At 45.2% G+C, this 22255-nt stretch overlaps 1 protein-coding gene across 1 annotated transcript in view; it reads right to left on the reverse strand.

Moving 5' to 3' along the window:
- Positions 1-22255, reverse strand: part of LOC145507478 (uncharacterized) — a 301802-nt gene that overhangs the window by 65000 nt on the left and 214547 nt on the right. The window lies entirely within an intron of this gene.

Below are 22255 nucleotides of genomic sequence, written 5' to 3' on the forward strand. Positions count from 1 at the left end.
CGCCAACAGTTATGATGACTTTTGACTTAGTTGGTTCAAAAGAGATTGTATTCCTTCTAAGAATGACATCACCACCTCACAGGATGAGAAATAAAGAGTCAAAAGGTAGAAGTAAAAAGGAGAGGGAGTTTAATTCCACGGAAATGGAGATTTTCCTAACATCAGAGCTCTCTGCCAATAAAATAGCCTGCAAATTTGGGACAGCCGCTGTTCAAATTACCCTGTCCTAAGGATCTGCAATGCTTCCATTTGGTGAGTAACCGGGTTAGAATCAGAGGAAGAAAAGTACCTGGTATTCATGTCACCTCCAACAGTTCCCCACCCTGGGCACTGGTGATCTCTTGGTGACCACTATTTTTCCCAGTGATGTGCTCAGAATCCTTGCCAGCTCCACTCTCCAGACAGCCACTGCCCTGCTGATATTCTGGAGGATTCTCCAGAGATGAAACCTTTCTGGCCTTCCAGAGCTAAATGATCTTTCCTCCAATTATAAAGCTCCACGAGGTCATCCAGAGAAGGTTCATTCATTCAGGAGCAACTTGGATGAGCAAGCCTACACCTTAGTCAAAGGTCTGCTCCTTCCTCCCCCGGTGCTACTTGATTTTTAAGTAGCCTCTTTAGGTGTCTGTAAATGAAATCCTGGAAGCTCAGTGTCCACTTTGGAGAAGGCTCAGAAGGGTTTTGTGGGAAGCATGTCCTTGAAGGCATAATCATCCGGCTATGGACTGTGGCTACAAGACCTTCTACAACTAACACCCGAAAAAGATGACTGTTATACATTCATTTCCTTAAAGAGTACTTAATGAAAGTTTCTGTGCTAGCTTTGTGCTGGGGACAGAGAATTTGCCCTTGAGGATTTGAGAGTTCAGAGTGAGAACATCACAAATGAAGAAACTTAACAATGAGGGGTGACTTCTGTGACCTAGCAAGGCGCTGCGTGTCCCGGACATGAAGAACATGAGAGGAGCTCAGGTTTAGGGGGGTGAGAGGTTTTCTAGAGGAAGTGTCAAGCATTTGTCATAATCATATCATCTAAGCATGTAACCACAGCCACTTTTAAAGACCTCAGAAGGGATTTGCTATATAAAACACATAGCTGGACATATAATCCTTCCGCACAATTTTGACCTGAAATATTTGCTACTTCCTTGCAGAGCTATGAGAGTGAATGAAAGAAAACTAATGAAGTAAAGAGAACTCTCTGAAGAGGAAAAAAATAACAATAAATAACAGTTTTCTTTAGAAACCCACATTTTACCTCCAAGTTTATTGAAATGAAGATGTGGCAATTGAGATGGGAAGGGAAACACAGGTTCCTTATTTTAAAGCCATAAACGTATTTCTTCCTTCCCTTTTTTCTGTTTCAGGTGGCCGTATCATCGTTACTGCACAGACCAGGTCTCTTCGGGCATTAGGACTAAAGAACGTGTGGAAAAGAGACAACACCGAGGACACCATCACTAAAGGTACCGTTTTCTGTGAACCTTTAAGCACCCATCATTGCAATGGCCAGTCTGAGGCTTTCAGTTGTGACTGCATATTCCCAGGATTTGAGACTCCTTGTCACTGCAACAACAGCCTGAGGGACAGACTCCCTGCCATGAGGTGGTCAAGAGCCCCAGCTCCCTTGGGTTTTATGCTACCTCAGAAAAAGCTGGAGAAACTGGGCACCAAGGTTTTGACATCTTATAAAATATTTCAGAAATGCATTTCAAAACATAGTTGGTTATAGAAGTGTGTGACTGCGTTCAGCCCCTCCAAGAGGCTAGACTTGCTCCCCAACCCAGCCATGCATGCTCTGAGCCTGCAGGAATCAGTGCTAAATTATTCACCAGCTTGACTCTAAAATTTCTGGAGTTCCAAAACCTCTAATAAAGTATTATGAAAGAATATCCATCTCTTTATCTCTATCCATACTATTTATATAGCTAGAGGAAAAATCTGTCCTTTTATTTCTTTTAATTTAAAAGCTTTCCTAATTCCTTTTTCATACCACATATATATGTCTAAAGAATTTTCAGGTTGAAATAATAACCTCTAAAAATTGGTCCATGGGAGAAGGTTCTCAGGATTCACAGAGTTGACAGGCATGATGAATATTTTGCTCCTTTAATAACTTTTCTTGGCACTCAGACTTGGTACAGCGAACTGGGAACTTTTCAAAGAGGGGTGGCTCTTTTTTTTTTATTATACAAAACAATGACAATATACCCACCCACCTGCCTTCTCTTCTCTATTCATTCACAAAACTGCTAAGGTTTGTTCAGGAAAAACTCATTTCATTCCTCAGATTCATGATGCTCTCACTATCTATCACGGCACTCTACAGTGGCAAGACAGATCATTTATGAAGCCCTGCATTAGAAGTAACCTGGCATATCCTCAGCGACATCCTGCCTTACTTAGGGGATACTTGACCACAAAGTACCTCAGGCCATTTAAAACACCTTTGAATGTACAAACTCACAAGAGACATCATTGCACTAAGCTGGCTATCAGCCATTCACACTTGAGAGTGAACTGGTTAATTTGATGCTCCTAGGCTAACGGCTGGTTGAGATCAAGTTCTCTGCAACTAAGCAGAGCTGGAATAGGGTGGACCATCTGGACAGCAACGAGGGGTAACTATTAAGATGAAGACTTTTTTTTTGTTGTTGTTGATGTTTTTGGTTTTTTTGTTTTTTAAATAAATTTATTTATTTTAGTTGGGGGCTAATTACTTTACAATATTGTAGTAGTTTTTGCCATACATTGACATGAATCAGCCATGGGTTTACATGTGTTCCCCTTCCTGGACCCCCCTCCCACCTCCCTCCCCATCCCATCCCTCTGGGTCATCCCATTGCCCCAGTCCTGAGCATTTGTCTCATGCATCGAACATGGAATGGTGTTCTGTTTCACATATGATAATATACATGTTTCAATGTTATTCTCCCAGAACGTCCCACCCTCACCTTCTCCCTCAGAGTCCATAAGACTGTTCTATGCATCTGTGTCTCTTATTCTGTCTCGCATATAGGGTTAAGATGAAGACTTTTAAACTTACCGGATCTCTACTTGGAGACAGTATTTGTATAGAATATTTGACGAACTATTTGCAATTAAAGATTAAACTCTCCCAACCCCATCCTCTCTCAAAGAAACTTGCTTAAATAAAAATAGGTGGTCTCTGAACTGACTTCTGAATAATGTGGCTTCAGTAGAATCTGGGATGCTATCCTCCTCTAAATCGATGTTGAAAAAATATTGAAAGAATATTGGTTTAAAGGTGAGAAATTATGAGCTTGGCAAGAACAGCCACATATTTTCATTCATTCCTGATACCTGATGTGATATCTGATGGAAGGGTTGGAGGGATGAAAGAGGGAGCCCAGGATCTCACCAGCCTGAATGAGACTCTGTGGGGGATCTGAGAAGCCTCTGTGCAGTGTAGTAGGAGAGGGAATGGAGACAAACTCCACATCCTATCTGGAGGCAGCCTTACTGAAGCAAGGAGAACTCTGCCAAATCAGAGAATACTCAGGAACAGCAAGGATGAGACTGAAGTTTACAAACAGCAGGGCCTGGGGATGATCCCTGTAATAGTGTGATTTATAATGAGAAATGTTAATATATATTTGGTTTTCATGCCATTTCTGGCACAAAGCTCCTAAAACTTTCCCAGGCAATAAGAGCAAAATATGTGTTTCTTGGTTTCAATCACACTTGGGTTTGTTAAAAGAGGTGATTTTTGGAACTCTCCTAAGGATGGGGGCTAGTTGCCAGGGCAACCAATCATGTCTTTAGAAAGTTGGAACTTTCAGTCCCACCCTGCGCAACCTCTGGGGAGGGGAGAGGAGAGGGACTAGAGTTCAATCACCAATGGCCAATGATTCAATCAAGCCTGTGTAATGAAGCCTCCATTAAAACCCACTAGGAGGGGGTCTGGGATCTTCTGGGTTGGTGAACTAGGATGCTTCCGTGGGCCACCATGCTGGGGAAAGAAGCTCCTTTGAAACTCTTTGTTCGGAACCTCCCCTGTGTGTCCCTTCATCTGGCTGTTGATGCATTTGTATCCTTCAATATCCTTCATAATAAACCAGTAATCTAGTGAGTTAAGTGGTTTCCCAAGTTCTGTGAGTCATTCTAATAGCAAGTTAATAGAACTGGAGGAGGATGTGTGGGAATCTCCAATTTGTAGCAGTAGGTCAGAAGCACAGAAGACAACCTGGATTTGTGATTAGCATCTGAAGTGGAGGGTAGTCTTGTGGAACTGAGCCCTCACACTGTGGAGTCTGATGCTCTCTCTGAATAGATGGAGTGGGAATTGAGTTGAATAGAAGGACACTCAGCTGATATTGCAGAGTACTCCTTAGTGTGTGGAGGTGGGGGGAGAAACCACACATCAGAATTGGTGTCAGAATCAGAACTGTAACCCCAAACCACATCGGAGCCATAAACATGCAAGGTTAAACTCAGTTTCTCCCGGGTCCAGGGAGAGTCAAGCCACAGCTGGGTGTGAGGGCCAGCTAAGTGCGATGTTCCAGGCAGAGGAGTTGGATTCTGCTGGACCCTGAGGGTGGGACTTCTCAGAAGTCTATGGGAAGCAGTATCCAGAGGTAGTTCTCAGAAGCACTGGCTGCTCTGTTGATTAAATCTGAAAGCCATCTCCCGACATAGAGGCCAGTCTCTCTCTGCCAAGACTTGTCACATGCATAGGATTTTAAAAATATTTATTTATTCATTTATTTGGCTGCATCAGGTTTTAGTTGCAGCATGGAGAATTTTCATTGTGGCACCCAGGCTTCTCCCTAGTTGCGGTGCGTGGACTCAGTGGTACCTGAGGGCTTAGTTGCCCCATGGCATGTGGGCTTGTGGGATCTTAGTTCCCTGAACAGGGATTGAACCTGAGTCCCCTGCATTGGAAGGCGGATTTCTTAACCACTGGACCACCAGGGAAGTCCCCCATTTATATGGCTGACCTCACAGAAGAGCATGGATTGTCCAGATTAGCCCCTGCCGCCAAGTACTTCCAAATAGCTGCTCACCAGCACGGTTTGGTGTTGGAGTTGCTGAAGTTACCAAACAAGAAGGTCAGCTGGAACAGAGGTGCCTTCACCAAGCTGGTGTGAACTGTCTTACTCAGCCTGCAGTGCCCCCACCTTCATTCCCCATGCATTTGAAAGCAGCTTATTTTAAAAGCTGATTAGATGAGCCCTTAATAACATTAGAATTTAAATAGGCCCAGATAGGCTTTCAGCTTCTCGCCAAATTGAGATAAATGTGATATTTGGGGAGCTGAGCTCCCAGCTTCATGACGGCTCCTGACCACAGTCAGGATTTGAAGAATCACATTCTCACACGTTTTCCTGCAACCTGAGCCCGACGTTGTATGCATCTATGAGGACTCGTTCATCTCTAAAGGTCTAGGAATCTGTGTGCAGATGCATGTCCATGATTATGCATTTTCAAGGAAAATGCTTAGGGATTTGTGCTGTTATTAGTCGCTCAGTTGTGTCCGACTGTGTGACCCTATGAATCGTAACCTGCCAGGCTCCTCTCTCCATGGGGATTCTCCAGGCCAGAATACTGGAATGAGTTGCCATGCTCTCTTCCGTGGGATCTTCCCAACCCAGGGATCGAACCCAGGTCTCCCACATTGCAGGTGGATTCTTTACCGTCTGAGCCATCAGGAAAGCCCAAGAATACTGGAGTAGGCAGCCTATCCCTTCTCCAGGGGATCTTCCCGACCCAGGAATTGAACCGGGGTCTCCTGCATTGCAGGTGGATTAATTACCAGCTGAGTTACCAAGGAAGCCCCCAGTTAGGGACAAGGCACCAAATTATAAGGACAGGATTATAATCTATGTGTGATAATTTATGGGAAAACTCTCTGTACTCTCACAATTTGATAGCTTCCAATTCCAGGTAACAAAGCTTTATTAAGCAACTACTATTTGGCCATTTAATTTAATATTGATGTTAATACCTGACTTTCTGCTGAAACTAATATAAAATGGTCAGAGCTATAAATGTTTTGTCTTGGTTCACATGTTCGGCGCCCCCTGTAACTCTCTTAGGTGGGTTTAGCGCTGGGAAAGATATGATTGCCTTCCAATTTAACACTCTTCTGTAAGTTTTAGAAAAAGTTAAAAACAGAATGGGAGCGGGTGGAGTGGGAAACCAACCCAAGGTGAACAGGAACAGATGGCTCTGTGTTGAGATAATTGTATTCTTCCTTTTTTTTTAAAAAAAAAAATTTATTTATGTGGCTGTGCTGGGTCTTAATTGTGGCACTTGGGATCTTTTTCTTTCCTTCTTTTTTTTAGTTGCAGCATGCAGGATCTTTAGTTGTGGCCTGCAAGCTCTTAGTTGCTGCATGTAGGATCTAGTTCCCTGAGCAGAGATCAAACCCTGGGCCCCTTGCACTGGGACCATGGAGTCCCTGTCACTGGATCACTAGGGAAGTCCTGAGATAAATGTATTCTTATAAACAAATAGCAACTGAGTTGTCATGAGAAAAGTTGACTCATTAAGCTCAAACACCCTAATGCTGGGAAGGATTGGGGGCAGGAGGAGAAGGGGACGATAGAGGATGAGATGGTTGGATGGCATCACCAACTCGATGGACATGGGTTTGGGTAGACTCCGGGAGTTGGTGATGGACAGGGAGGCCTGGCGTGCTGCGATTCATGGGGTTGCAAAGAGTCAGACACGACTGAGCGACTGAACTGAACTGAACTGAACTGAGTTGTCTTCTCCCACTCATCTTTCCCCAACCAAACCAGACCCCTGGGTGGCCCTAGAATGAAAGCTGGAGGCTCTTAAAATCACAACTTGCACTTTTGATGGAAGTAGTCAACCCAGAAGTGCCCCTGAATATAAGCTTCCTTCTGCTCCTATGGCCTTTCTGAAGAAGTCAAACCTTGAGCTTAAACCTTGCATTTGCATTCCAGTGGGAAAAAACCTTCCATTTTCCCCTTAGGGCTTCCCTGGTGATGCTAGTGGTAAGGAATCCACCTGCCAATGCAGGACATGTAAGAGATGTGGGTTTTATCCCTGAGTTGGGAAGATCCCCTGGAGGAGGGCATGACAACCCACTCTAGTATTCTTGCCTGGAGAATCCCTTGGACAGAGGAGCCTGGTGGGCTATAGTCCATGGGGTTGCAAAGAATTGGACATGACTGAACCGACTTAGCACGCACACATGCGTGTTTCCCAAATAAAGCTGAGAATTTCAAAGGGCCAGCTAAGAATGGATGCAAGAACCTGGGCCCAGCCACAGCTGTGGATTCAACCACTTCTCCAGCTCAGGTCCCAAGAATCCCAAACTCACCCAGCCTTTAGGGGCCATGAGGGAGTTTCAGGAGGAAAAGACCTGTAATCCATGTAAACTGTGGCTGGAGTGGATTTGAACAGAAACTACAGTTTGAACACAAATGGCTGCTCCAGCTGCCTCATCAAAATGGAGATGAAGAGGAGCAGCTAAGTAGGGCTCCAGGCATGTATTTCTCTCCTAAACCTTGGATCAGCCTCAACTGGGCTTCCATGCTGCTCTGCATAGGGGAGGGCAGAGTGTTGTGTCAGAGGAGTCTCCACTGAGCCTCCAACTTCAGTCCTGCTCTAAAGCAAACTAAGCACCCATTCAACGGTGATAAACTTTCGTAAAGAGCACAGTATGTAAGAGGCCACTGCTCATTAATGTACTTTGAATATTTGTGTTTTCTCTCAAAGTTTTACAGTTTACTTGGGCAAAATGTACCGACGTTGGGTGTGTCCACTTGCCATTTACCTTCCAGCTCACCTCTCCTTTTGCTAAGGCTGCTGTTGTTGTTCAGTTGCTAAGTCATGTCCAGCTCTTTGCGACCCCATGGACTGCAGCACACCAGGCTTCCCTGTCCTTCACCATCTCCCGGAGTTTGCTCAAACTCATGTCCATTGTGTCAGTGATGCCATCCAATCATCTCATCCTCTGCCACCCCTTCTCTTCTTGCCCTCAATCTTTCCCAGCATCGGAGTCTTTTCCAATGAGTCAGCTCTTCCCATCACATGGCTTCAGCATCAGTCCTCTCGATGAATATTCAGGGTTGATATCCTTTAGGAATGACTGGTTTGATCTCCTTACTGTCCAGGGGACTCTCAAGAGTCTTCTCCAGCACCACAGTTCAAAAGCATCCATTCTTGAGCACTTAGTCTTCTTTATGGTTCAACTCTCACATCCATACATGTGGACCCATGCTAATCCTGGGGCCACATAAAAAGAGCATCGCTTGCTTTTGCTCCTCTCCTTCCTAGAAGGCCTCTGCAGGTCATCCTCCCTGACTTGATTTGTCCTGTGTCTCTGGACAGAGAGTGTCCTTGCTCCTTGCTAAGACTAACTCTTCCACAGAACCCTTAGTCCCCTTCCACCACCTCCTCCAGAGCCTTCATCCAGTCATTGCCTCAATCACGTTTCCTCTAGCTTTCTGCAAGTTCTTCCCCTTCTGCTTATAAACCAGACTTGGTCTGCAGTCAAACCAGCAAACAAAGACAGCTTTTCCTTGATTTCATGATTCTCTTTTTCTTTTATCCCAGACTCTGTGAAAAAATGTTCTACCTTCACGTCTTACCATACTGTCACTCTTTAATCCCATGGAAACTGGTGCATCCTATCCCCACATGCAACAGATTCAAGTGAATTCAGTAAATGAGCATGTGTCACACCCAGTCTGGATCCTGACCACAAGAAGGACACACTCCTACAAGGCAGGAAAATGGGCTATCCCTCCCTGCCAAATTACAAAGTGTGTAAAAGTGCTGGGTATCACAGTTAGGCGGGATGGGAACCCTCAGCCATGTCCTGGGGGCAGGGAGTGGCAAAGAACGTGCCATAGGAGCTCTTAGACAAATGAGGAGCCCAGGCTGGGAGAAGAGAAAATGAGAGAAGTGGGGGACCATCTGGATAGAAGGAGTACCATGGGCAAGGTCACTGAAGCCACCGAGGCAGCACAATAGGTAGACATGCTCTGTGTTGTGGCTACAGAGCGTGACAGACATTTAGTCTTAGATGTGAGATCCTGAGAAACGTAACTCTTTCTTGTAGACCATGCTGGGGTGGAAGCCAGGGAGTGATGTAGTACTCAGATTGTCTTTTAGGAAGATCACTGGAAGCAGCAATTAGAAGGGGAAAATCAGACTTGAAGCTGCTCTCATCATCCAGAGAAGCAGGAGAGAGACCTGAACTTAAAGAGTGGTCCTGGGGACGGAGAGGAGATGCTAGCACAAGGTCCTCCATCCTCCACGAATCCTGTGTTGGATCCACCCAAACAGATGTTCGCTCTTCCTGCTTGAAACCCTCAGGGCACCTACTGTGCTTTCTTTATTGTCCTCACTCAACTTGTGCTACAGTCATCTCTGTGTATTTCTCTGCTTTTCCATATCAAATTGTGCCTTTGTCTCCCCTTCCCGAAATCACGCTACCTTGCCTAGAATAAGTGCTGAAGAAAAGGTTATTTAGTTTAATTGAATTTTCAAGAGCTTCAAACCATGAATAATTGAGGAATCAGCCATGTATAAGTGCTCATCATTTACATAATTGTATAAACAAGCTGATTTTTTTTTTCTTTTTTTCCTCATTATTTTTATTATCCCAGAATCCCCACTGTCTTCTTAGTTCTCTGGATTTTTAGGGATGTAGTAAACAAGTGTTCACTAACACACATGTGGCAGAGGTGCCACTCTGCCCTCACCTCCCCAGGCAAGGGAAGCAGTTGAAAGGAGGGAACAGATGATTGCACTGACTGAGTATCAAAGCCGTGTACAAATACTGTGAAATATGCTGTCTGAAGAGACAGAGAATTGCAGAGCACACTGCATGAAGGGACTTGCACAGAATCCCGAAGGTCAATGAGCAGATACGAATTGATTAAGCAAAGTACTTACTGAAATTGCTTTCCAACATACTGATGAGAATTGATCCTAAGCAGGACCCATATTTATCGTGAAAACACTTATGTAAAGTTACCCTTTGGTTTGTCATCAAAGCACATTTAAATGGTTCAGATTTCTCCCCAAATGAAAGTATCAACAGTACTGTTAACAGCTATGTTGTAAGAAGTTAACCAGCACGTACGATTTTGTGATTGAATTTTTTATATGTGGATTCAATTGGCCCCATAACAGCTTTCTCTGTGGCAACTTTTTATAATCCAGAGATTAGCTCCTCTCTCTTGCCATCTCACACCAAACCAAAGGATTGGCCCAGAGTTAGTCCTATCGGGTGTGGTATACAGATGGCCACTCAATACAATCCCTGGCTCCTAGGAGGGCTTTCCTGGTGACTCAGCAGTAAAGAGGAGAAGGCAATGGCAACCCACTCCAGTACTCTTGCCTGGAGAATCCCAGGGACGGCAGAGCCTGGTGGGCTGCTGTCTATGGGGTCATACAGAGTCAGACACGACTGAAGCAACTTAGCAGCAGCAAAGAATCTGCCTGCAATGCAGGAGACGTGGGTTCAATTCCTGGGTCAGTAAGATCCCCTAGAGGAGGGCATGGCAACCTACTCCAGTATTCTTGCTTGGAGAATCCCATGGACAGAGGAGCCTGGTGGGCTACGATCCATGAGGGTCACAAAGAGTTGGACACAACTGAAGCGACTGAGCACAGAGCACACACAGCTCCTAGGAAACTAGGAATCAGAAATCTCCTAAACCTGGATGCATCCAACATACTTACAAAGTGGTGCAAGCACCACCAGCCTGGGGCACTTAGGCAGCTGGGAAAAACAGAATTGAAATGCGGTGGCTAAGAGGATAAGCCAGGCAGATAAGGAAAAAAGAGAAAAGGGCAGAAGACCCAGTTAGTGAGTTTTTACTGAGTGATCTGTGTGTGTCAAGTATAAATATATGTACAAGGGCCACACAAAAGCACCTATACTGGTTCCTGCTCTCAAGCTCTCTGGAATTGAGTCAGAAGGACAATTCTAAACTCAGAAAACCAGTGAAATAACAGGGCACAATGGTATAAGTAAGTACTAAATAGAACACCCTGGGATCGGCTGTGTTAGTTACTGAGAACCAAGACAGAATGAGTGTCACTGAGCTCAAGGAAGTGGAGATTGCCAAAGAAGACCTCATGGGAGAGGTGGTGGGCTTTGGGCTGTCTTTTTAAACAAATTTTACTTTATTTTTTTTTGGCTGTACTGGGTTTTCTTTGCTGTGTGTGGACTCATACAGCTCACTACCAGAAAAAACAAACAGCCTAATCAAAAAATGAGCAGAAGACCTAAACAGACACTTCTCCAAAGAAGACATACAGATGGCCAATAAACACATGGAAAACTGCTCAACATCACTCATTATTAGAGAAATCCAAATCAAAACTACAATGAGGCATCACCTCACAGCAGTCCCAATGGCCATCACCAAAAAATCTACCAACAATAAATGCTGGAGAGGGTGTGGAGAAAAGAGAACCCTCTTGCACTGTTGGTGGGAATGTAAACTGGGCTTTTCTCTAATTGCAGTGAATGCAGGCTACTCTCTAGTTGCGGTGCTTGGGCTTCTCATTGTGGTGCTTCTCCAGCTGCAGAGCACAGGCTCTGAGGCACAGGCTCAGTAGTTGCAGCTCATAGGATTTGTTGTCCCGAGTCATGTGGAATCTCCCTAGACCAGGGATTGAACCCATGTCCCCTGCATTGGCAGGTGGATTCTTATCCACTGTACCACCAGGGAAGTCCTTAAGTTCAGTCTTAAGTAAAGGTGGTTCAAAGCCAGGAGTCAAAATAAACGTGACTCCTTGGACTATGGAAAAAAGTCAGGCCAAGAGAAGAGGGAAAAACAGAACAGGGGAAGGGAAAGTCGCTGCTGATCGTGACGGCAGAGCTATCACAGCTGCCTCACATCTCTCTGGGCACCTGTGCCAACCTTTGGATTGCCTTGGCCAAAGACCGATGATTTAGAGGCAGAACACGTTTCTGTAATCCCAGACGTCTCTATAGAATTGGACCAGAGCCAGCCAATTTTTGTTGTCTCTGTAATCACAAAGTGAAGCATCTTTTTCCCTGTGTTTGCTTGAGAGGAATGTTGTTTACATGGAAAGCCTCGCACACTTCAGACTGATTCTTGACAACTGAATTCTCGCATTACTAACAATAGGGTATAAAGAACCCACTGAAACTTCACGAGAGACGAGATGGCTTCATTAGCTGAAGGTTCCAGTAGGCTCTGAGAAATAGAGAGCTTGGTAAATTAAGTATAATTTATTGGATGCATTTCAAGTGGGTTTGAGAGAGAGAGCAAAATTGCCCACAATATATATTTTAACTGGCACTGTGAAATCTACTTGCCCTGAAAATTGCTCCCCAACCCTACTTTCACCCCATCTCAGATTTTAAGAATATAAAATGAAATATAAAATCCTCAGCTCTGCCACATGTCTGGAATTCTACCATCTAAGATAGAGTCTTATTAAGGCACAGCGTTTCTCAAATGTCCCTTCTGAAAGGTATGTGTCCCAAGGCATGTGTTCTATCTAAAAGCCACTAGAGGAGGAAAGTACAGAGCAGAGAAGGAGAAATGATGGTGGGAGAAGATGAAAAAATAATTTTAGAACACAGGGCCCTGCTAGGAATGCAGGATTGAGGAGGGTATCCCGTGCAACTGGCAGATGATCTGGCTAGCTGACGAGCAGAGGAGGGGTAAAGAATTGAGCCAGAAGGAGAGAGACAGAGAGAAAATCATGATGGAACAGAGCTAGAGTCAAACTTTGTCTCCTTCGTGGTGTGGCCTGGAGAAGCCCATGCTGATTAGAGAGTTCCCACGCAAAAGATGGGTGCATCCAGGTGCCATCTGTGAACCCTCAGCATTGCTCAGGAGATCAAAGAGCAGGGCGACAGACATGAGGACAAAACTAGCCGTCAGGGCGGCTTGGTAGGCCATGTAGTTGAACCTATGCGTGTGCAGCTAAGTCTAGTTCAGCCGCAGCAAAACCGCAAAAAGTCTTTCATTAAGCACAGAGAAGAAAATGCCTAGAGATCACTCCGCTTGCAGAACAACTGTGGCTGTGGGCCAAGGGAGTGCCACGCTTCCCAGCTGAGTTAGCAGACAACAGCAAAGCTGGGAAATGATTGAAGAACCATGACCCTGAAACTCTACAAAGACTCTGATGATCTGGTACCAGAAACACAGACCCATCAAATGTTTAGTCTAGGACTTTAGAGATTATTCTAGTCTAACCTTCCTCTTCTGGAGAGGAGAAAACGGAGCCCTGAGAAGAGTTAAGATTCATAGAGTGCTTTCTATCTGCTAAGTGCTGTTTTGATTACTTTCTAAGCATTAACTCATTTACTCCTAATAAATAGGTATTGTTACTAACAGCCAGTAATAATAGGCTTTGTTGTTGTTATTTATGCTTAGTTGCTCAGTTGTGTCCAACTCTTGGTGACACCATGGACTGCAGCATGCCAGGCTTCCCTGTCCTTTGTCATCTCCTGGAGTTTGCTCAGACTCATGTCTCTTGAGCTGATGATACCATCCAACTATCTCATCCTCTGTCACTCCCTTCTCCTCCTGCCCTCAATCGTTCCCAGCATCAAGGACTTTTCCAGTGAGTCAGCTCTTGGCATCATGCGGCCAAAGGATTGGAGCTTCAGCTTCAGCATCAGTCCTTCCAATGAGTGTTCAGGGTTGATTTCCTTTAAGATTTACTGGTTTGATCTCCTTGCTGTCCAAGTGACTCTCAAGAGTCTTCTCCAGCACCACAGTTCTTGAGGTATTGTTATTAACTCCATTCTACAAATAAGGAAATTGAGGTACAGGAAAGCTAAATTAAGCTGTCCAGGGTCAAACAATAGGGCTTCCATAGTGGCTAGGACGGTATAGAATCTGCCTGCAGTGCAGGAGACCTGTGTTTGATCTCTGGGTCAGGAAGATCCCCTGGAGAAGGAAATGGCAACCCACTCCAGTGTTCTTGCCTGGAGAATTCCATGGACAGCCAGGGTCACAGAGTCAGACATGACTGAGAGACTAACATACACACTTAGTAAGTGGCAGACTAGGGGTTTGAACCCAAGGAGTCTGAATCTAGAGTTCCTCCACATATGCACTATCCTGAAAGATGTGTCTGAAATCACACAGCAAGACACCAGGAAGGAAAAGCCACCTTTTGTCATTCAAACTTTGGCACATTCAGGCAAGACTGTAAGCATCACTTGTGCAGTGATTGATGACTACCGGGAAGAGAGGCTGCACAGACTCAGTAATTTCTTGAGGGGTTGAGGGCTGTTCTGGAAGGGGCGCAGGGCATCATGGTGGAGTGACCTATCTCTCCATGATCAAGAAGAGGTAATGGAGTTGTAATGGAGCTACTGCCATTGAAGCCATGATAATTACTGAGATAACAGCCAGATCTGGAAGAGCAAATGTAGCTGTTCTCAAAGAGGAGGAGCTTGAGGTAATGAAACCACAAGGAGTGTATTGATGAGGTTTTGATAGTGATCAATGTGACAGCGATAGACTCTGGGTGTAAAGATAAAAGAAGAGCCATTCGATCAATCACGCTCTCTTGAATGCTAACCCTGACCAGCTGCTGTGTGCTCTGGAAAGGAAATGAGGTCTAGTCCACTGTGAGCTTACCACTGAATGGATAAAACGAAAGTAAACTACTTGACCCCCCCACTGAATACACACCCTGGGATATCAGAAATGCAATATGTCTGGCTGGTTATGTTAATAGTGCCTTGAACTACTTTGAAGAAGAAATTGGTAGTTAGGATGCATGGAGTCAGAGAAGCAACTATAGTCTATCTCCCTACCACCCTGAACATGCCCGATCTCATCTGATCTCGGAAGCTAAGCAGGGTTGGGCCTGGTTAGTACTTGGATGGGAGAGAAGCAATGTAACAGAGGGCTGAACAGATGAGATGTTGGTGTCTCTTTCAGAGGAGGACTATTACCATTTGGCAGTTCCCGAAAGAGAAATGAGGATGGAGCTGTGAGTTGTAAATAAGAGGAACAAAGGCAATAGTGAGATCGCCATGGAAAAGGAGCAGATCTTTTGTGTTTAACATTATCACAGGTGATCTGATGGAGGAAAGGAAGGGGCTTCTAACATTTGTGGAGTTGTTGAGTGTCTAGTATGTAATAGCTTTTTCAAAAGTGGCCAAGGGTCTTGCATTGCAGAAGGGTGGAGAAAGACATGGAAATTGTTATGGGGACAATTATGATTGTAACCGAGGTAATAATAAACATAATGGACATGTAATTGAAAAGCTGGTGGCTGTAAAGGAGAAGGTGAGGGCAACCGAAATGTGGAGGGGGTGATAAGGCAGGTAATGGTGGTGATGGGAAAGGTAATGGAGTTATAATGTAGATGATGCTAAAAGGTAATGGAGTTGTAATGAGGTGATGACTACAGAGTGGGGAGGGGGAGAAGATGATCATCCTAATGGAAGCAAGAGGGACAATGTGAAACAGGTGAGAATTGTATGCAGAGCATTCATCACGACAGCTGAAGGGAGCTGTGGGTGACCAGGAACATAATGAACAGCTACACCCAAAGTTCTCATTACAGTAGGAGTTCTAATGGGCCCTGGAATAGGATAATGATGTTAATGGAAAAGATGATGATGACCAGGAAAATCAGGAGCCTTGTGATGGTATTTAAAATGACCTATTTAGTGGAGAAGGCAATGGCACCCCACTCCAGTACTCTTGCCTGGAAAATCCCATGGACAGAGGAGCCTGGTAGGCTGCAGTCCATGGGGTCGCAAAGAGTCGGACACGACTGAGCGACTTCACTTTCACTTTTCCCTTTCATCCACTGGAGAAGGAAATGGCAACTCACTCCAGTATTCTTGCCTGGAGAATCCCAGGGACACCGGAGCCTGGTGGGCTGCTGTCTATGGGGTCGCACAGAGTCGGACACGACTGAAGTGACTTAGCATTAGCATTTAGTGAGAGAAACCAGAGGAGAAACCAGAGGAGGAAGTGAGAGGAAGCCAGAGGGTGGCCCGGGGTACACGTATGTTCCTGTATGTCCCTAGACTGAGGTTACTGAGGGCTATTCACTGGACATGTCCCTGTGGGTTATTTGGCTTTAGTGCAGCTGCTCCTGCTTGTACAAGACATTTGTCGTGTGTGAAGCAAGTTCAGGATGAACAGATATGGCTGCAGCAACAATTCCAGCTTACAATCCAAATTTCGTTCTTAAATTAGGCATGCCAGCACCCTAGCTTGGCTATAGTACTTCCATGAGCAGAGGTGTAAACAAAATGTCTGGGAAATGCATGGGTTTGCAGCAGAAGTGAATGTATACAGAGGATTACTTATTTCTTTTTTACATTTTTAGCCATGGATGCTGCTTCCAAGTGGGGAAGTGGGAAATTAATCCTCTGGGCTTGCTGTTTAACTTTAAGGACCTTAGTTGGGAAGAGAGTCTAAAGTCGTTTGTACTGATGTTCTGATCAGGAAGGTCCTGACGTGGGCTCTGCTAAGGAACCTGGGAACTGGTGTTCACAAAGGCCTCCCAATGTTGCTATTATTTCTGCTTTAAGCAGCCTAGAGATGTACACAGGGTGCAGACAGTGTACCTGAAAACAAACAGATGGTCCCAGACCCACTAGGGATTAGGGGACCTAGCCAAGACATGGAGCCCCTGAGCAGAGCAGAGACAGCCATGTGGACTCATTGTCTATACAAGGAGACCCACAGGAGACACAGGTCCCTCTGCTCTGCCTCTGGTACCCACTCTATTCAGCCCAGGATCTCACCAGAAGTAGAAGTCCCACAGGTCCCTGAATAGACCTCTGCTCTCTAGAATATTCTCTGTTCATGAAATGGCTCCTCTTATGACATCCCTGCCCCCACCAGTCAGCTTATCCAAGTGACTCCAAGGGTCCCAAGGTGGAGGCCAGCAGGGCAGGTCTCTGAAGGGCTCTAGGTGGAAGCTGAACCCCCTTCCCAGGCCTTGCCCAGTTCTCTGCTCTAACCCAGAGCCTGCACATATAGAACTGCAGTGGGGTTCCCTCCAAGGAACCGTGGGTTTGGGGGGGCCACAGGGTGCAGCAAGTCTGGACTCTAGTAGCCAGGGCTGTGGGGCCAGGGCAGGAAGTGGTCACAGCAAAGGGCATTCGGCCTCCCATTCAACTCCCCAGTCTCCAACTTCCTTCAGCCTGGAAGGTCAGAAGGGAGGTGCGGGTGGATGGAGGGTGGGGAGAGGGGAGGGACCACCTCTCAGATCAACTACATCCAAACCACTGGGAATCTCCTACCATTTCATGGGGAATTGACTTCTGTTGGCGAGGGGTGGAGCCTGTGAATCTGTACTGTAAAAACTCCCCCAGAAAGTTTCCCATGTGTCTGATGTAGGCACCCTTAGTGTCAGCCAGTTGACGTTATATAGAGAAGGTTAGGTAAGAGGTGGGGAAAGCTTATTTCATGGGTGGAGGCCAAACCATTCTTTTCAGTACACTTGTCCTAACAGTGGGATTTGAGTAGCATTTAGAAGCATTTTTTCTCAATAGAAAATTATCCTTCACCTGCCTGCCCCTCTGCCTGCACATGTACCTGTCCCTCAATGAACAGTCACATAAGTGACTTATGCGGCGGACCAGCGAAGGACTCCTAGAATGGCACTATGGTGACGGGCAGCACTGAGCCATCGAGACCCAGTTTCCTCTTGAATAGAAGGAATAAAGCGGGGCTTCCCTGGTGGTTCAGATGGTAAACAATCTGCCTGCAGTGCAGGAGACGTGGGTTTCATCCCTGGGTTGGGAAGATTCCCCTGGAGAAGGGAATGGCCACCCACTCCAGTATTCTTGCCTGGAGAATTCCACAGACAGAGGAGCCTGGTGGATTATCTTCCAAAGAGTCGTACATGACTGAGAGACTAACACTTTCACTTTCACTTCAGAAGGAATAAAGCAGCACAGGAACTGAGTATCTGTGAGGGGAGCAGAAGGAAGGAGAAAGGAAAATGTCCAGAAAAGATGCTTCCAGTACCTCTAGTTATGGGAATAAATGTGGATCTAGGGATGAGGGTTGGCACCACCATGCTGTCTTTTGAAGGTCTGCCCTGCCCAGTCCTTGGTGGACCATTTCATTCTTCAGGATTCTCTGGGATTAAAAAGCATCAATGCCATGGAAATATTCAATTTATATTTGTAGAAGGACAAATTATTTCTGTCCTTAAATGGCACATAAATCGTGTGTGTATACTTATGGCTACACTAAACCTATAACATTAGAAAGTGGGTATAATGAGTAAACAATGGGTGATAGAGAACATGCATTTTTTCCCAATTGCTGAACAAAATGAAATAATATTTCACAGTAGTCCCTCTCTTTGTTCTTCCTGTTCCCTTCAGCTCTTAAAGTTATGGAAAGATCCTAGTACAAAGGCCACAGTTCACTTCAGAAGAAAAACTCAGGTCCTGTTAGCACCACATTGCCTGACTCTGTCTCAGAAACCCAGAGCATCATCCCAACTCCCCTTAGGGGAATTAGTGGAGTTTCACCTCTACTAGGGTTTCCCTGATAGCTCAGCTGGTAAAGAATCTACATGCAATGCAGGAGACCCTGGTTCGACTCCTGGGTCAGAAGATCCACTGGAGAAGGGATAGGCTACCCACTCCAGGATTCCTGGGCTTCCCTTGTGGCTCAGCTGGTAAAGAATCCACCTTCTATGTGGGAGACCTGGGTTCAACCCCTGGGTTGGGAAGATCCCCTGGAGAAGGGAAAGGCTACCCACTCCAGTATTCTGGCCTGGAGAATTCCATAAACTGTATAGTCCATGGGGTCGCAAAGAGTTGAACACAGCTGAGCGACTTTCACTTTCACCACTACTAGATCCACTTGGGAATAACCCAAGCAGTAGGATTGAGGCTGAGTTGGAATATGAGTTCCTGAGCCCCACGCGGGTCTTCTCCACACTTCTCTCTCTCTCTGGTCCACTTTCCTAGGGCTGCAGATCTGCCACCTGAGAAGTGCCTCCATCCTCCCCAGGCCCCACCTCCACCCCACACCATGTTGCCATTTGTCAGCTGCTAATCGTTCATTAACCTCCCAGAAGCCAGGACCTCGCCTTTATTTGCGAAGGTGGTTCACTGGGTCCCCCTTTAATAAAATTACAACTTCAGGAAACAAATCATTTATATCAAATACAACCCCACGGCTTCCTCTTATGTTAATCATTTCAGGCAGGTGCGATTAAGTAATTCAATCACTGGGCTACAGAAAATTGCCACTGAATTAATGAGGAGTGAACTCAAATTCTGAATAAGAGATTTTCTGAATAGATGGCTCTGAATGAAAAACCAGGAGCCAAGCCTATAATCACAGCAGATGACAACAATACAAAACTGCATATTAAGCGCAGTCCTAGCTTCCATCTATTCTCAGTCCACAAATTCTTTTGGAGCCAAGAGAACATATTGCGACCACCACCAACAGCCTTCCACGTTTACTGCTTTCCTAATATTTCCTTAACACTTTTTTCAGGTGAACTGAATAAATTCTGAATTTATGAAATGCTCTCACCCCAACTTAGAATAAACCTTAATTTTTCCCCAAAGCTAGTCTGTTCTTCAAAAGAGCACCTTCCATAAACAACAAACCAGTGGTTGCCAGTAGGGAGAGAGGAGCAGAGAAAGGCAATATAGAGATAGAAGATTAAGAGTTACAAACTTCTAGGTAGAAAGTAAAGTTCAAGGTTATATTGTGCAACACGGGGAATATAGCCCGTATTTTATAACAATAAACAGTGTATAAACTTTAAAAATGTGTATCAATATACTGTCCCCCTGTAACACATAATATCGTACAGCAACTATTGTTGTTGTTTAGTCACTAAGTTGTGTCCTACTCTTTTGCAACCCCATGGACTACAGCACGCCAGGCTCCTCTCTCCATGGGGTTTTCCAGGCAAGAATACTGGAGTGGGTTGCTATTTCCTTCTCCAGAGGATCTTCCGGACTGAGGGATTGGACGTGTGTCTTCTGCACTGCAGGCGGATTCTTTACTGCTGAGCCACCAGGGAAGCCCACAACAACTACACTTCGATTTAAAAAATGAAAAGAAAAAGAGCATCTTTGTCCATAGCCCCATTCAGACATTAACCTCATCTTCTCTGGCCTCCTCCTCACCCCATCTGCATCCAGCCTCCCTCCCTGCCAGGACACTCTTCTCAGAGCTGCCAGGTGCTCTTCCCTAAACGCAAATCTGGCTACAACATATTCCCATGTCTCATCCTCCACTCATTTTCACCATCCTCCTCTTCTTAGCACATTACGTGAGACTTCATAACCAGGCCCCTGGTTAACTTTCCAGCCTCTTCTCCTATGTTCCCTATAGGAACATATCCTGAATTCCAGCACCCAAGTTCTCATCATTTCTGAAAGTTCTATGCTCTTTCATGGCAACATGCTGTTTCTCCCATCAGAGTACCTCCTCCAAGCTAATTCTCACCTTTTACAATTTATCTTGAATGGTGCCACCTCCTCAGGCCCTCTCTTTTCCAGTCCTAGACTGAGTTAAGTGCCCTCCCCCCATGCTTCCTTAGCACCTGGGAGCACAGCTCAGTGAACATGGCATCACAATAAGAGTTAAAAGCACACGTCTGTCTCTCCAACTAGACCTACATCTTGACTCCACAGTGTTTAACCTTGAATTTTCAAGGTGGGGCATATGGTAGATACATAATAAATATTTTGTGAATGAATGAACCAGTGATAAATGACATCATGGCCGAATAAATGAATGAATCCAATGACACGATTTATATGAGTTCTAGAAGCCACACTTCCATTTACCAGCTCTGGGCAGAAGTGTTTGAAGAGTTTATTTTTGTAATCTGAAATTCAGTCAGTGAAGACTTGGCCCAGAGCGAGTGAGTTTCCCTACAGCGAGTGACACCATCACAGCTTCATCCTCTTCAGTAAATACCTGAAAAAAAGAGACTCCATGGTGTGGATAGGACGCCTCCCCGTGGCAGGACACCACTGTCAGGACGAACCATGTGGTCACCCACGCCGCCTTCTTTGGGCCCAGGCTTCCAGCCTCCACAGGAAATCTCCTGGCTCTGCACTCTGCATTTGCTTTCACAGAGCTGTGGTCGCCTGGCATTTATCAAGCTGTGCTTCATCAGAGATTTAATCAGGTTTGAGTTTTTAACAACGTGCTCGTCATGCTCGCTTAACTTAAAAGCAAGCCTGTTCAGAACATTAGTCAGTCCTATTCACTCAGTCTAGTAGTTTTGGCATTTAAAACTTTAGAATTTTTCATCAAGGGGACACTGGATGTTTTTTTACCAAGCATTTCTTATAAACCTCTCAGGCTGGTTCCCTGGTTGGAATATCCCAGCCTTAGGGATGAGACTGCCATGAAGGAACTATCTGTCCATTGGTTTCCTATGATGCCATGATGAATGACATCAGACTTGGAAGCTTAAAAGAGTGCATGTTTATTATCTTATGGTTCTGTCGGTCAGAAGTCTGACATGGGTTTTATTGGGCTAAAATCGAAGAGGCAGCAGAGTTGTATTCCTTTTGGAGGTTTGAGGAGAGAACATGTTTCCTTGTCTTTTCCACCTCCTAGAGGCTGCCCACACCCCTTGGTTCATGCTCCCTCCCTCCATCTTCTAAGGCAGCCATAGCTGGTGGAGTCCTTCTCATATCATATCCCTCTGGCTTCCTCTTCAGCTTCCCTCTTCCACTTTCACAGACCCTCATGATAATACTAGGCTCATCTTGCAAGTCCAGGATAATCTCCCTGTTTTAAGGACAGTTCATCAGCAACCTTCCCTAAATCTGTAACCTTAATTTCCCTTTGCTATATAAAGTAACATATACACAGATTTCAAGGATTCAGGCATGATATCTTTGGGGGGTGGGGTGGGGAGGGCTGTCATACTGCCTGCTACACTTATATGGCTCTGGACCTCTGGAAATTATCCTTTATATAATTGTGTGGATCCAATGTGAACTTCCCACCAAGAGCGTTGGTGTAACCTGAAAGCTAGTTAGAAATGCAGACTCACAAGCCCTATCCTGAGACCTTCAGAATAATAATCTACATTTTTCACCAACTCCCAGGGGAATATATAGCTTATTTATACTGAAAGGCCTCACTCCAGAAGTTCCCTTTGTGGCCTAGAGAGGTACTTGGACTTGGTGTTGGACAGACAGTTGGTTTTATCTGCAACCATGTATGTAATTATAGAGGAATCTTGAGGAGCCCATTAAGAACTCCCTATCCCTGTTAGAGCTCTGAATGAACAGAGACATAAGACATAAAAGTGGGAC

Source organism: Giraffa tippelskirchi, chromosome 5 (assembly GCF_054371585.1).
Source record: "Giraffa tippelskirchi isolate mGirTip1 chromosome 5, T2T-mGirTip1v1.2.pri, whole genome shotgun sequence".
NCBI classification, from domain to species: Eukaryota; Metazoa; Chordata; class Mammalia; order Artiodactyla; family Giraffidae; genus Giraffa; species Giraffa tippelskirchi.